At 42.5% G+C, this 15,213-nt stretch overlaps 1 protein-coding gene and 1 pseudogene across 8 annotated transcripts in view; one reads left to right on the forward strand and one right to left on the reverse strand.

The window, feature by feature from the left end:
- Window positions 1-15,213, forward strand: part of ZNF330 (zinc finger protein 330) — a 118,210-nt gene that overhangs the window by 79,952 nt on the left and 23,045 nt on the right. For 5 of the 8 annotated variants that reach the window (XM_057310087.1, XM_057310085.1, XM_026499390.4 and 2 more), the window contains one exon: window positions 1-15,213. This exon is cut by the window's right edge and continues 23,045 nt beyond it. The gene's annotated coding sequence lies outside the window, so the exon portion shown is untranslated. The other 3 variants (XM_057310090.1, XM_057310088.1, XM_057310089.1) reach the window with 3 other exon arrangements.
- On the reverse strand, window positions 12,174-14,211 carry LOC113255482 (forkhead box protein K2-like; annotated as a pseudogene).

Raw genomic sequence — 15,213 nt, forward strand, 5'->3', positions numbered from 1 at the left:
GAACTGCAGAGAAGCCTGGTCTACCCTTTCTTCTGGAGGACGGTGGCATAACGTGTCGCATAGCCAGACAGTTTGCAGGCTGCTGACCTGAGTCGGTCCATGCTGGATACCGGAATCCTGTCTTCTACTCGGATAAAATATTCAGAGAAGATCCACCGACACCAAGTATCTGTATATAGCAATACTAGAGGGATCTTTCATAATGGAATTTACAAGGACCACTACTAAAGGTTTTATTGAGAACGTTAGAAATGCACTCTTTCAAGAGAACTATGAATATTTATGTGCAGTGATATATGACAAACCGCCAAGGAAACACAGGGGGTTGAGCGATCCGTTTCTCCTTCTTTGTCACTAAGAAACTGGCGATCACACGTCCTTCAACAGTATGGCTAAGGGCCTACTTTCTAGCTGGTGTGAATCTCTGCGATGTTTCACACTCTTCTTGCGGCGCATGATATGGTTGTACTTTAGGGACTTTTAACGGAACATGGGAGTTGTAAGTAAGTTACTGATTGTGCCCTTCATCCTTTCTCTTGCATCTGTTTTCACTTTCCAGGGATCTTTTGAACTCGAGTATCTTGATCTTTTGTGTCTGAGAATGGGAGAGGTTTGAAAGTGCTTTCGGTAAGCCAGGAGTAGAAATGGGAAACAGCTTATGTGATGCTTCATCAGAACTGCCCCTAAGCCTCCCCCGGCCCCAGTGGCTGAGGGCTCTGCTGCTCCAGTTCCCTTCCATTTAGGGGTGAAGGTAGGGTGGTGGGTGGGGGTGATGGTAGAGCACAGAAATCACCAAGTACAGAGCTCGAGTCTCGGCTGGAGCTCAGCAAGTGCTGGTTACATTTCCTCCCCACCGGGTGTTTCACGGAACTCTGGGGGAGCAAAAGTGAACCTCTGCCTGTGCACACGGAAGGGGCGTTGACTCTGAGCCTCGCGGGGGCCTTGCCACAAGTGCTACCTACAGTTTGCAGGCTGCTGACCTGAATCGTTCCATGTTGGACACTTGAACAATCAGAAACTGAAACCTGTCCGAGTTCGGTTATAGGACCTTTAAAGGGGAGTGCCCCACATATATTCAGGTGGCCAGTCCTCCCCACCACCCAGAGGTCAGTTTAAGGAAACAGAGGGACAAAACTGAAATATATCTCAAGAAATCATGGGGTTCTAATGAAAAACCAATTAGAGCAGACAGATGGCCGACACACACTTCCAACTTTGTTTAGGATATTTAGAGCAGTTATTTTTATATCTTGTGAAGGCAGTGCCTGACAGCAGGTGTTAGTCACCATCATTTAGAGTGTGTCTAATAGAGCCTTAGGTACGGGAAGCAGGATTACTGACATTTTATTTTGTCATTTTCCTATTAAGATGTCAAACATACTTTTTTAACAGCATTTTTAATGATTTCAGGGGACAATTTATCAGCTCTCATCTCTGAGCTCCTGACACACTCAGAATAGAACATTCTTTCCATGTCTTTATAAACCAAGTGTTTCAAGGAAAGAATATCAGGTATGTAATTCTTTTCAAATTATAATATTTAAGTGGAATATGGGTCTTGTTTGCTGTTTGTTACAAAGAATAGAATTGAGGTTAAATCATCTAATTGCAAAGCAGGGCTCCAGGGATCTAGCCCCAGCTGTGCAGCCGAAATAGCAGTGAAAGCCAGATAAAGTCATTTTAGGTTTCTTGGAACATCTTTTTCCCATTGGAAAAGAGAGTCCTTGGAAAAGAAGTTGAAATAGTGAGGGGGAGGAGAGCACTCAGTGGAAGAACACATTAGAAGAACTTTGCTAAATTCTGACAGTCTTACCAGTTAATTCTATGACCCTTTATTCTATTGAGTATCTCATTGAAGACCTGCCAAAAAAAAAGTTTATGTAATAATGAAGAAAGAAATTGGAGCACCTGGTGGCTTAGCTGGTTAAGCGTCTGACTCTTGATTTCTGCTCAGGTCATAATCTCAGGGTTCTGGGATCGAACCCTGCATTGGGCTCTGTGTTCAGCAGGGAGTCTGCTTCTCCTTCTCCCTTCCCCCGCTTGCGAGCTCTCCCTCTCAAATAAATAAATGAATAAATAAAATCTTTAAAAAAAAGAATAAAAAACAAATTGAATGAAGAGTAGGGAAGGGGAAGAAGAAAGCTGAAAAGCAATTAGAGGAGTATTAAGGGAAGCTCCCCCCACCCCCACCCCAATACAAACACTCAACAAGTATAAAACAATCCAAGCGGGGCGGCTGGGTGGCTCAGTCGTTAAGCGTCTGCCTTCGGCTCAAGGCGTGATCCAAGAGTCCTGGGATCGAGCTCTGCATTGAGCCCTGCATCGGGTTCCCTGCTCTGCTGGGTGCCTGCTTCTCCCACTCCCCCTGCTTGTGTTCCCTCTCTTGCTGGCTGTATCTCTCTCTGTCAAATAAATGAATAAAAAATCTTAAAAAAAAATAAAGTAAAAAAAAAACAAAACAATTCAAGGGAGCAGATGGATTGGACTCACTAAGGAAAAGAGGACAAAATCAAATAGGGTAAATTCAGAATCAAAAGCCCTAAGGATAAGTCCTTGGGGAAAAATTAATAAGTACCCACTTAAGATTTATGGGGTTGGCAAGCTGATTGCAAAATGAGTTGGGATGAATCAAAAAGTATACTTGTGTGCTTTATTTACCAGTGAAGGAGCTTTAGGAATAGAAGTAGAAAGTGGTTTTGAAATAAATATCTGGAAAAAAATACAGGGCCCTTCTTGGCTTAGTTTTTGCTAACAACTCTAAGCAATTCAATTGGTACCTATGTGTGTAACAATTACTGAGAAATTAAATTGTTGCCAGAAATATATAATCCTAAATTAAGGAGTTATTGCAAATTTCTAAGTGAAACATTGGTGGAAAATAAAATAAGTAGCAACCTTTTTTCTAATTGTATACCTAAATGCAAAACCACGTATTTCTGATAAATAATTGGTGGTGTTTTTTTAATCTAATAAACACTTTTGAGCCTCTACTAGGAGTACTAATTAAAGTACCAAGAGCAGTACTCAAAAATATTTACTGAAATAAAGCACTAAAAATTGCAAGAATATTTCCAGAAATATTCCCAATCTCCCATTGTTATGGCATATTACAGGTTATTCCCTTATAAGCCTAAAATAACCTCAGTGTATCTAATTTTACAATCAAAGTGATTTTTTTTTCTCCTTTACTATCACACAATCATGTCTTCAACTAAATATCTTGGTCTCTCTTTTCTTTTGACATCTCTTTGAATAACACTCGAACAATTTATTTTTGAATTTTTATATGGAAGAGATAACAGAATACAGCATTAAAGACTGGGATGTGAAATTCATCTTTAGCAATTGTGACTTCTTCCTTATGGTCGGGCAATAACTATTGAATAATATTTGAGGACATTGAACGAATTAATAATCAGAGAATGTTAAAGTTGGAAGGAGCTATGGAACTTACTTATCTTAAATACCTAATTTTACAGACTCAATTTCACTCAACTTTTGACTCTGAGTTAGCACTAGGTTGGCTGCTGGGATCCAAAATGGGAAAATGCAGCCTTGAAGAGGTCCTGTGATGTATCCAAGGTCATAGGTTATGCTAGGTATCTCTTCTTTGACCCACTGCCCACATTCTCTGCTCTGTACTCCTGGATGCTGACCTGAGGGACATTTTATCTGTAAGATTTCTAGTCTTCTGGCTTCTAAAAGTTGATACTAGAACAACTATGGAGAACACTGCCCAAAGATCAGAGAATGAGGAGGAAAGTGAGATAGGGTGTTTAGCCTCCTGTTCCTTCCCTGTGGTTGCTTGGAGCTGGCTGCATGCTTGGAATGTCAGGAAGCCTCTCCATAGGATTTGCCTGCTCCAGATTCTGATTGCTGCTCCCTCTGCGTGTTTCCTAGACTACAGGTGGCAGAGGCAATTTATAGTTCTTAACCCCACGTTCTACACTTTCCCTTGGGGTTTCCCTGTATGCTGCCCGTATCTTTGTAAATAATTATTTAATTCAATTTTCCTTAAATTACCCTATTTGAACATGCCATCTGTTTTCTGTTGGGAGCGCGAGGGTTATACAGCTTATAGAATGATTTTCAGTTGACTTGATTTGGTATGTCCTCTGGGAGGTTTGTACACCAATTTTGACTTAAGGTTAACAAAATTCTGATTGTCCATAGAGCTTATTTTTTAAGCCATTGATGCAGGAGTCAAAGTAGGGACCACACGGCACTGGAATTTTACGTTCAATTACCTCAAGCTGATACTTAAATAGCTGGCGGCTTGATCACATGCTTTGATTCTGACTTCTATCAAGTAGATTTCCATTTGATGAGAGATAACTGTTGTGTCCCTCTTCTCTAAACTCATGGTAATAGGCTAAGTCACTGTGTTTTGACTGAATTATTACCAAGTTTGATTGTCAAAGCAACAAAATTGAGACTGTGTTAGCCTAGACCTATGAAAGAGGGGGCGCCTTCAGAAGTCTCAGGAAAGCCTTGAATTTCATCTTTCCTGCCCTCAGCTCTCTAAGATTCTATTCAAATGCTGGCTTAAGGTTAAAATCCTCCAATAGCAGAGCCCATTCTTGAGCTTAAGACTTTGATTCTTAACTCAAATTGTACTCTCCTTGAGAGTAATAACACATTAACATCTTGGTGATTAAAAAGGATCTCGAGTAAAAGTGTTAGATCTTTCTGAGAAATTTGGGAACAGAGACCTGAGAAGGTTGGATACTATAATTAGTGCGAAAAAAAGGGAGACACTTAAGTGTGGGGAAAATATATATCATAAATTTGCCAGACTTAGAAATAAGGTGTGATTTAAGAGAAAGTTGAGAAAACTCTTTCTCAATCATAGAACTAGGAATGATGAATGCCAATTGGGAAAACGATGAAAAGCAATTTGAGTAAACTGCCTTGTTTTATTGGTCACGCCTTTGGTGTTATACTTGAATATATGTTACGGTTGTGTTGAATGGGATGCAGTAAATAATTAATAACAGTATTTATTGACTTACCATATGCTAGACAGTGTTCTAAATATAATATATATATTTATTAACTCATTGGATTCGCCTCACAATTTCATGAGGAAGATGTATTATTGGTCTCTGGCTCTTTGTTTCCTAGGGCTGTCATAACAAAGGACCGCCAACCGGGTGGCTTACACAACGGGAATGTACGGTCTTAGTCTAATGGCTAGAAGTCCAAAATCCAGGTGTTAGCAGGTTTGGTTCCTTCTGAGGACTCTGCAGTAGAATCTGTTCTAAGCCTTTCTCTCCATTCTGATAACCTTAGACGTTCCTTGACTTTTTTCTACGGACATCGTTCATACTGGATGGATTAGAGCCTACTTCATCTGACCTCGATCATCTGCACAGATCCTACTTACAAATACAAATGTGTGTTGGTAAACGTATATACCTGTATCTTAACTATGGGATTGAAGGTGTTTCACGTTATTTTGCATCCTAATCACTTTTTATTGGGCTTTGTCCCTAATTGGAGGTGGTTTCTTTGGCACCCACCTTGGTGCATTCATTCCACAGCCTGATAAGGGTGTTCGAGGGATTATCATGGCAGATATTTTTTTCACCATTGACATAAAAGCAGGAGGAGTTTGAAAGCTAGAGAAGCACGTAAAGCAAGATGGAATCTGATAGCAGTCGCCTGTGTGTAGAGCAGTATGACAGCCCATCCTCTGCTTGGCACCTTTCTCCTCTCTCATGTCACGACCTGGTGCAGAGAGAGAGACAATGCCTCTGACCTTATCATGCCTCTCCTGCCCTCTGAGGATGGCTTAATGCAGTCCTTACTGGATATGATGTCAGCACTAGTGGTTGAGGTGGGGAGTGATTTACTGACTTCAACTCTCTTTGTTCTTCTGTCTACATTCTTACAAGAACCATGGAATTCCAGAAAGCCTTAGTATAGAGAAACATTTGAGATCATGTAGAAATCCTCGGGAGAGACGATCGAACTAATTGTCCCTTAAGGTTGCTTCCAATTCTGTGATTCTAGAATTTATTTTCAAATAAAGAAGTTGAGGCCCTGAGAAGCAAGTGATTTGAAAAATAATATATCAACAGTTAGTGCCAAGGCAGGATTGCATGACTGGTGAAGAAGCCTTTGGCACGCCCATGATCAAATCCATGAGCGTCCATGTCAGTCCGCAGTCAGAATTTGTATTCCTTCTGCCTCACTTTTAGACTTTCATTTCCTAGTCAGACTCTGTGACCTTTCAAGCTTTCAAGCTCTTGTTCTAAAAGGGCTCACTCACCTACTAGGGTGACATATGCCCCTGAAGAGGGTGGAGGTAAATATGCCAACACACAGCATGCTGCTCCCCCTTCATCGGCATGACTTCTGGGATCCTGGTGAAGTAATGGCTCACAAGACCCCCGTCCCACAGAAACCACCACCTGACGCCCCTCAAAATACTAACATGGGAAACAACTTTCCAGCTGATAACTTTGCTGTAACCATAAATTTGGGAACAAGAAGAGAAACAATATGTATGTATGTATGTATTAATTTTTTTTGAGAAACAGTATTTAATTAAAACTGATTTGTTTTGGATACCAAGCCAAGAACTGAGGTGTCCCAGATTTTATACGTGCTCTGTCAGCGAGAGAGAGACCTGGGGCATTTGCAGTACTCTCTACTGCGGGGTAGATTGTAATTGGACAGGTGAGTTCCTCCCCCCTTCTCTGTTCCCTCCTTCAGAACTCAGCGGCTGCAGGAGACTCTGGAATGATGCGTGTCTATTCACAGTGGGTAGACAGTTCCCACGTCTGTCTTAGTTCCTCTCATCAGAATTTATTTTTACCAAAAAAAGAGAGGCAGTGTGATTGCCAGCAGGCATTCCCTGAGGTTAAGGACCCCGTGATGGCCCAGTTCTTTTTTCCCTTCCCACAGCACCTAGAATAAAGTCCTGTACCTCTTAGTCCCTCTGTGAGCACTGCTGCTAACTGACTTACCTTTCTGGCCAGCCCTCACTGCAGCACAAGCTTGTATCAGCAAGAGAAGGAGCAATTCTCCTCTCAGCTGCCCTGCCAAGCACTCAGGAGAATTTTGTCCTGGGGCTGCGACAGAGAGATCAAAGAAGAGACAGTACATTTAATCAATTTCTGAGCTCTATTGTCTAAGTATGTGTGAGTATATAGTAACTAGTAATGATTTATCCTAACACATCTTCATCTGAATTCTAGAACATCTTCTAAGCAATACTCCATCAATCCTCCAAGCAGTTTTTAACACAGATAGGAAAATGAACATGTTTTCTATGACTCATAAACAGTATGGATGCTCTTAATAAACCCAATTTTATAGAGATTGTGATGATGATTTCTCAGCCCTCGCTAAGTCAGAGAAATGAGTTCACTTTGGGGCAATCACTCGCTGAATGGGAAGTTGTGTGCAAATGCGAGAATGACAGTGGATCTGTCTGATACCCGGGGCCTCATAAACGTTAATTATATGTTGAGTAATGTGTGACTCCATAGAAAATTTCTTCCTTATAGTTAAAAAAGTCTTTCTTATTTTTTAAAGAACAAGAACACTACATATAACTGTAAAAATAAAATATACACAAGTATATACAGGAAAACGTGAAAGTCATTCTCATAATTATGTTCTTTCAGACTCCCTGGTACTAATAACCGTTAACAACTTGGTATCCTTGCCAACGCTTTTTCCTACACATGTACATGTGTGTATTTATGAAATATAAAATATAAAAGTCTATATATTATTTATGAAATATAAAGGTCTGTATATCATTCTGTAACTCATTTTCATCCCTGAGTAATGCATGTTGTGGTATTATAAAATCTATAAATCTATAAAATCTATAAATCTAAGTTATGCTTTTTAATCCCCACATACCTTCTTTTTGGATGAAAAGATTTTTAACACATCTCCTACTGATGATCATTTATGTTGTTTCCAAATATTTTCATATTGCGAACAATGCTACAATGAATATTCTTATGAGCAGAAATGCTACAATAAACATTCCTGTGGCATTCTTTGCAATAAGAAAAGAATTGTTACAATTCTTTTTGGAGAAGGGAAGTGTGTTTTTAATGTAGGTTCAGGAAGAATTGCTTTCAAAGGGTAATGCCATGTATGTTAGGGTAAGTCCTAAATGCTTAAGTCCCTCATTTATTATTATTCACCAGATGACATACTGGCTTAATGGTTCTTCTTGGCTAAGATCCAGTCAAAGGCCAGCAGTCAGCTGTGGTTTGGCTAGGCAGTCCTGCTGATCTTGGTGGGACTCTCTCACATGTCTGGGGTTAGCTAGCTATCGTCTGGTCTGATAGCCTCAGTGTCTTTCTTTGAAGCTTAGTCTGGACATGTTCTCTTGCGGCAAGACAGGTCAATGAGAGGGAGAAGCATTCCTTCAAGTCTCTTGTGTCGAGCTTGCTATTATCCCACTGGCCAAAGCAAGCTACATGGCTGAGAGTATGGGGTATGAGTGGGAGAGCATTGGCAAAGGTATGAAAAATTAAGATCATTTTTGCAATCAATTTCTATACATATTTTAAAAGGTTACAGATACTGCCAAATTGCCCTCCCACACAATTTAATTTGTTTTTACCACAACAAATTGTATATAAGAGGGTTTGGCAACAAAATCCAGTCTCCCAGTGTGAAATATTAGGTACATAGCACAGGTTTACTTTAATGACCTTTGTCCCTTCCTTTTGATTTCTGCTATTATGTTCTAGGATAACTAAGTTTATTATAGTTATTGTTTTTTCTGTTGTATAGTTTTTGTAAAGACTGATGATGTTTACATTTTTTGTAACTAATTTTTAACTTTAATTAGAGCAACTTTAATAGTTTTTTTTGCCTTAGCCATAATTAAAAGGGAATTAATATGTACTGTTAATCTTTTCATAAAGTAGCTTCTATATTCCAAAGCATGTGTATTTTACACTACCTCTTAGTTTAATGAAATTTTGTTAATAACAAAAGTTTGCAAAACATGGGCACAGGTACTATATTTTCTGAGATCATTTACATCTAGCAATCTCTTTCTGTTGCTTTCATACATGAATAAGGTGAAGATAAACTATTGGGTCACATATTTCTCTTTCTTTATCTACTATCTTCTGGAATGGAATATTCCTATGGAGAGCTTTGAGATAGATGACTTCTTCCCCTCTCATTCATTTGACACATAATTATTGAGCTTCTACCATTGGACAGACACTATTCTAGGTACTGATTGTATAGAAATAAACAGCATACAAGCAAATATCTCTGCTCTCCTGGAGCTTAAATTCTAGTGGGAGGACATATGCAATAAGCAAAATGAATAAATAACTAATGATCTATATTGTATAGATAAATAAATATAATTTAACAAGAAAAGGAGGGATATGGAGTGCCAGAGTGAGGGTTACCTTTAAATGGGGCAGTCAGGAAAAGAATCCATGAGACGTTAACATTTGAAAGATATGAGTGAACAAGATTTACAAATGTTTGCATCAAGAACATTCCAGGCAGGGCAAACAGCAAGTGCAAAGGCCCTGAGGTGAACATATCTGGCATATATGAGGAACAATATGGAGGCCTGTTTAACCGGAACAAATGAAGTGAGGTGAAGAATAGAAGAGATGAGGTCAGAATGCTAATTGAGGTTAAGAGCAGATTGAGCCTTATCGATTATTTTAATAATTTGGCTTATATCACAATGAGAGGTGAAACACTGGATTGGTTTGAAGAGAGAAGTGACAAGGTCTGACTTTATGATTTAACCAAAATATTCTGGCTGCTTATAAGTGACTTTAAATTTGTTTTTGTTTGTCTTCTCATGGATACTCAGAGAAAACTTAAAATTTTTTTATCCTTGAAGTATAAAAACTTTTTCAGCATATGCATATTAGTTGTGGTGGTTTTATATTACTATTTTCTGTAACATACTACGTCCTTTGACTCACAAATTTGGTTCTTTCTTCATTTGGGGAAAGTTTTTTTCATAATACCTTTTAATGTTTTTTCAATTCCATTTACTATTTCATATTTCAGGGGCGCCCTTGACCTGTTTGTTGAAATGCTGGTGTCTGTCCTCCTGCTATCATTTTTGTTTAAATACTTCCTTATCTTTGCTTCCTGTTTGGTATACAATTTTCTCAAAACTGTCCCCCACATATCAGAGTTATTTTTCTCTCATTTTCGTTCTTTCCTGCTTCATATTTATTTATCGTTTCTTAGCTGTCTGTGGTCTTCAATTTTTTTCATTACCTCTCCCTTTAAAATTTTTTATTGTATCATTTATTTTTCCTCTGACATCTTATTTCATCTTATTTCTTTATTTTCTGTCACAATGCAAAGTCTAAAAGTCTAATTTCTTGGAGTATGCTTATTCTAGAAAAATTTTTAAGACTTGTCCCATTTTTTTATTTTTAATATTTTTCCTGCTTTAGTATTTTTGTATTGTTGATGAGCCTTTTGTATTTACGCTTCTCATTTTTGAAAGGGGTTGGTGCTGTCTAGGCCTTCTCATTGGTCCAGATGGATTGGGTAGATTCTATTTTGCTCCCTTCTGTTTTCACTTGGGTCCTCTTTGCACCCTCATCTTATAATGTGAGCTTGAGGCAAGGTGTTGATGGTATAACGTCACCTTCTGTTTCTGAGAGTTGGGAAAGAACAACTCTAGTTGCTGGAAAGAACACTTAGACCTACAAGGGACCTTGATTTTATGTTTCTGTTTCTTTCTCCACAGTTATTATTTTTTTGGAAAGGGGGTGTGTAGTATAAGACTGAATCTTCTTTCCACATGAGGTAGAATGGTTCTGTCGTTTTAAACACACACAACACTTAGGAGGCTTGTTATATTTAGAGTGGAAAATTATGTCAGGAACAAAGTCAACAAAAGGAAACAAACCGCAAAAAGTAGCAGGAAAGAGAGCCAGTTAGGTGCAGCCCCAAGACCAGCAGTTCTGTGGGCCATGGTTACATGCAGCCCTGCGTGGGAGTCTGTCTGTGCGTCTGTCTGTGCGTCCATCCTGCACACCAAGCTGGGGGTGCACTACATGCATCCGGCTCCTGCTCTACCCTGGAACACCTGCACATGTCCTCAGGTAGCTCCACCCGAACTTTAACAGGACAAAAGGAGATCATTCCATAGGCTGAAAACAAAAACCAAAACAAAAATGACACTGTTTCTTTTCCCCAAATGAAATCAACAATGAAAGTTCCTGTGTGATTCCAAAATTTCCAGAGTAGAAGTGGAGCGATCTGAAATGTCAAAGACCCCATTATTTTGAATAATGCATACCTCAAATTTGAAGAAAGCATACCTCAAAATATTCTAATTCCAAATAAGAACAACAAAATACTGCCTTATCTACCAGTACCAATGCCAAGGGTCCTGGGAGGGCGGCAGGGAGGGCTCCGGCCCTGTTCCTGCAGCTCTGCCCGTCCTAGGAGCTGCCCTTACCAAGGACAAGTCTCTGATGGGAATTACAAGCTGAGCTCAGAGTGGGGAAGCACTTCCGGAACGAGGCTTTGTTGCAGGTGGTTTTGTTCAGGTGTGACTTCTTTCTTTAAGGAGTTTTAAGGCCACCTGTGTTTCTGTGTTTTCAGTGCTAAGGTGAAGTCCAATCGCAGGGCCTTCTATCCACTGAGACACCATGCTTCCAGCGTAGGTGAGAGACAGTGTCTCCTTTTGACATCACAGAGTTAATATAAAGTAAAAAAAGCGGTCCTGGTAGAGTAGACAGTTACACAGGAGCTGGAGGCAAGGACGGTGATAAATAGGTTACATGTTAGCAGCCCCCGGGGGCACAACATCCTGACTTTGTGGCTTCCAAGGCCCTGGGGCTAACAGACCAAGAGTCACTGATGCAGAGTTTGCCTCTCCCCTTACACCTCTGCTCTGGGTAACCCCTAGACTCATTATAATGCATTTGCATGGCGGTTTTAGCTCCCCCACCATGGGGGAAGGCTGCCATGAAGATTCCCATAGAAACCTTGTAGGGTCAAACACTCCCCCTCCCAACCTGCGGGAGGAGTCCCCCAAATGATTGGAAGCAGCCACTTTTAGAGACCACCCTGTCCATGACCCCAGACTCCCCCCCATAAAAAGAAAGCAGCCACTTTTAGAGACCACCCTGTCCATGACCCAAGACTCCCCCCCATAAAAAGAAAGTACCCCTGTAGCCTCAGGGGAATTGCCCCCTCTGGGCCTGCCCACTCTCTCTTTTTGAGAGAGTACTGTCCTTAAGACACTGCTTTGTGCTTGCTACCTTTCTTCTGGCTGTCTTTCGCTGAGCGTGGACCCTCATGTAAGTCTTTCGTGGGGAATCCAAGAACTGAAACCTCCCACACAGCACAGGTTTTCCTAGTGGTAATAGTCCCAGTGGCTCGTTTGGGACGTTCTTCTCCCTGCCAGCTGCTGGCTCTGGTCCACACTCAGGGCAATGACCATGCTTGTGCTGTCTTCTGTCTTGACCTGCCTCTCTCTGGCTGCTCTGACTGGTCACCGTTCTCATGCTCTGTGAGCAAAGAGGCTGACACCGACGCATGTGTTACCAGCTTGTGCAGAGGACTCACTCCGCATTGTTCACCCGGTCGTGGATGGCAGCAGGGACTGGCACCATGTAAGTCCCGTTTGGTGTTACAGTTTTTATGGGCAACTGGTGCGGCCCTGGAGGCACCGGTTGTACTATGGTGAGGTCTGAGTGATCCGGCCAGCAGTGCCTAGTGTGGCATGGCTAATTGCAAGAATAGGTTCTACCTGCACCTTTGCTTCTCTGTAATCTCCATTCTCTTGCAGCTGTGCCTTAGGAGGGGTCAGCACGGCCTCCTGAGTGACCACTGCTTGGCTGGCGACAATGTTTGTGTTCGCTGGGGCCAGGCTGGCCCTGCTGGTGATAGACACTGCTGGGATTTGATGGATGACGTGCACTCTCGGCACGACAAGCTGCTGGGAGGTCGAGGTGGTCATGGGACTGTGTCCGTGTGGGTGACAGGCCTGATGGCTGGTGGCAGCTGCTGCTGCATGGTGATTAAAATGGGCCAGCTAGACAGCCTGGTGTGCTCTGGGCAGACAGGGCCTCCTGGATGACCGCCAGTTTGGACTGTGAGGTGCCAGGCTCAGGCTCCGGGGGGCCGGTGAACCTTCCCTCGACAGGCTCTTGGGAGTCTGGGCACTGCTGCAGTGAGCAGACAGCACTCCAGTGTGATTGGGAGATGCGAGGGCACTTCTAGATGAGAGAGGTCCCAGGGGGGTTTTGAAGCAAGGCCATGCCCCTAGGCCATCTTTTCCTGGAAGCCTGCTCTATGAATTTGCTTTCACAGGTAGATCTGTCCTCCGGAATAAGCCTTTGCCTGGTTCTTCCTGGGAACCTGGTATTTTGATGAAATAACGATTCAGAGAGATAGTAGTAAATTGAATTCTGCCACTCCTTGTCCACAGTCCTGTAGTATGGATAATTTTTAGTGATGTATAAATTCTATTTAGGGTGAGTTGTTTATCAGGAACCATTGTAATTGCTTGTACGATCAACTGTGCATAGGAATAAGGTGGCTTTGAGTCCTCTTCTGGGCTCTCTCCACCGGAAGCTTCCTTTTCATTTTCTGACTACAAGTTGTTGGCCCTTCTATTGAGGTCAGCTGGTATCACACAGCCCATTTTGAACCCATCAAGATCTGTTCCCTGGGGGCTGGATGGGCAGGCGTCTCCTGCACTGACGCCTTCCGTAGGGGAGGGAAGGGTACTGATGAAGCGGGCCACGGTGTCTGGAATGTCGATCGTCAGGGGCGACACGTGGGCCTGCGTGGCCTCACTCCGGAGCCTCCTGCTACTCCATTTTCTCACGGGACGGGGCAGTGACCGTGATCTTGATGACTGTGCCTGGGAACCGGAACGAGCATGCGCGGCAGCTGCGGCGGCCGCTGACGTCCGTGGAGCACGCCGCCGCCCGTGGTTCTTGCTGCGGCAGCGCGATGGGCTGGGCCGTGAGGCTGTGGTGGCGGCGCGGTGACATGTAGCTTGGGTGGCCCTGCAACAGGCGGCCCCCGATGATCGCCAAGCGCTTCTTCATCAGGTACTCGAACTCGTGGCCCTGGAGCGCGCCGGGTCCCGGGAGCGGGGTGGACCCGCCACGGGCCTGCGAGTGTCCCGCAGCCTTCCGTGGCAGCAGTGGAGCTGAGGGCCGCGTGAGGCCTCCTGATGAGCGACAGCTGGAGGCTCTCCATAGGATGGATGGATGGATGGATGGATTGATTGATTCAGACTTATTTATTTAAAGATTTAGTTATTTATTTTGGAGAGAAAGGAGAGCGGAGAGGGAGGGTGGGGGTGGGGAGTCTGAAGCCGACCCCCGCGCTGAGTGCGGAGCCAGGTGGGCTGGAAGCCAGGAGTCCGAGGCTTGGCCAGCTGCGCCCCCCAGGCACCCCTCCCCATAGCTGTTGTACAGGACATGCTGGGGGGATTGCTCTCTGGTGAAGGGCACTTGGGGTTTGAGAATGCTTCTCTGCCTCAGGGGGAGTGCGTGTGTTGGGTGCGTTTGGTGGTCCTCTGGCTTCCAGGAATCACTCTAATCTGAGGTAGTGGAGAACAGTGTTTAGAACATTCTGTTTTTCCGCCCCTGTACCATTGAGTTGAGTTTGTTCTAAGTTGGGGGTGTCAGTGGAGGTTTCATGAATTTCTTTTCTCGTGCCTAAGCTGCCGTCTTCTCCAGTTGTTGGGAGAAGTCATCACTATGTTAGAGTTCTGGGAGCCCTAATTGTTCTGTTTCTGGAAGGAACTTTTAAAGGATTGCTTGAGTGAAGCTTCCTTTACTTGTTTCACAACCGATGATATGTTCTTTATTCTTTTTTTTTTGGAGGACAGTGTCACGTGTTATATGTTTTAGGTCTCTCTGCCATCTCTTCCTCTAAACGTTGCTTGTGTGTGTTTAATCTCCTTGAAAAGTTCTCATAAAACTTGCTGTTGTGGCTAGTTTAAAAACCCTTCACTATTCTAGTCCTCATTATGTCTGTCCTACTCATATGACACCTATCCGAGGAAGTGAAATTGTGTGTGGTCATGGTTAAGATCTTTCAGGGATTTCTCCAGGCAGCTTGTATCATTTCTTTTAAAAATATATTTTCCTCTTTGACCCAGAATATACTGAAAAGTAATTTTGTAGAAGACTCATTTCTGTCTTTTAGAATTTGTTCAATTAAAAAAATCATTTTTCCCCTCTGATAAAAAAC

The sequence above is a fragment of the Ursus arctos genome, unplaced genomic scaffold (genome assembly GCF_023065955.2).
Source record: "Ursus arctos isolate Adak ecotype North America unplaced genomic scaffold, UrsArc2.0 scaffold_11, whole genome shotgun sequence".
NCBI lineage: Eukaryota > Metazoa > Chordata > Mammalia > Carnivora > Ursidae > Ursus > Ursus arctos.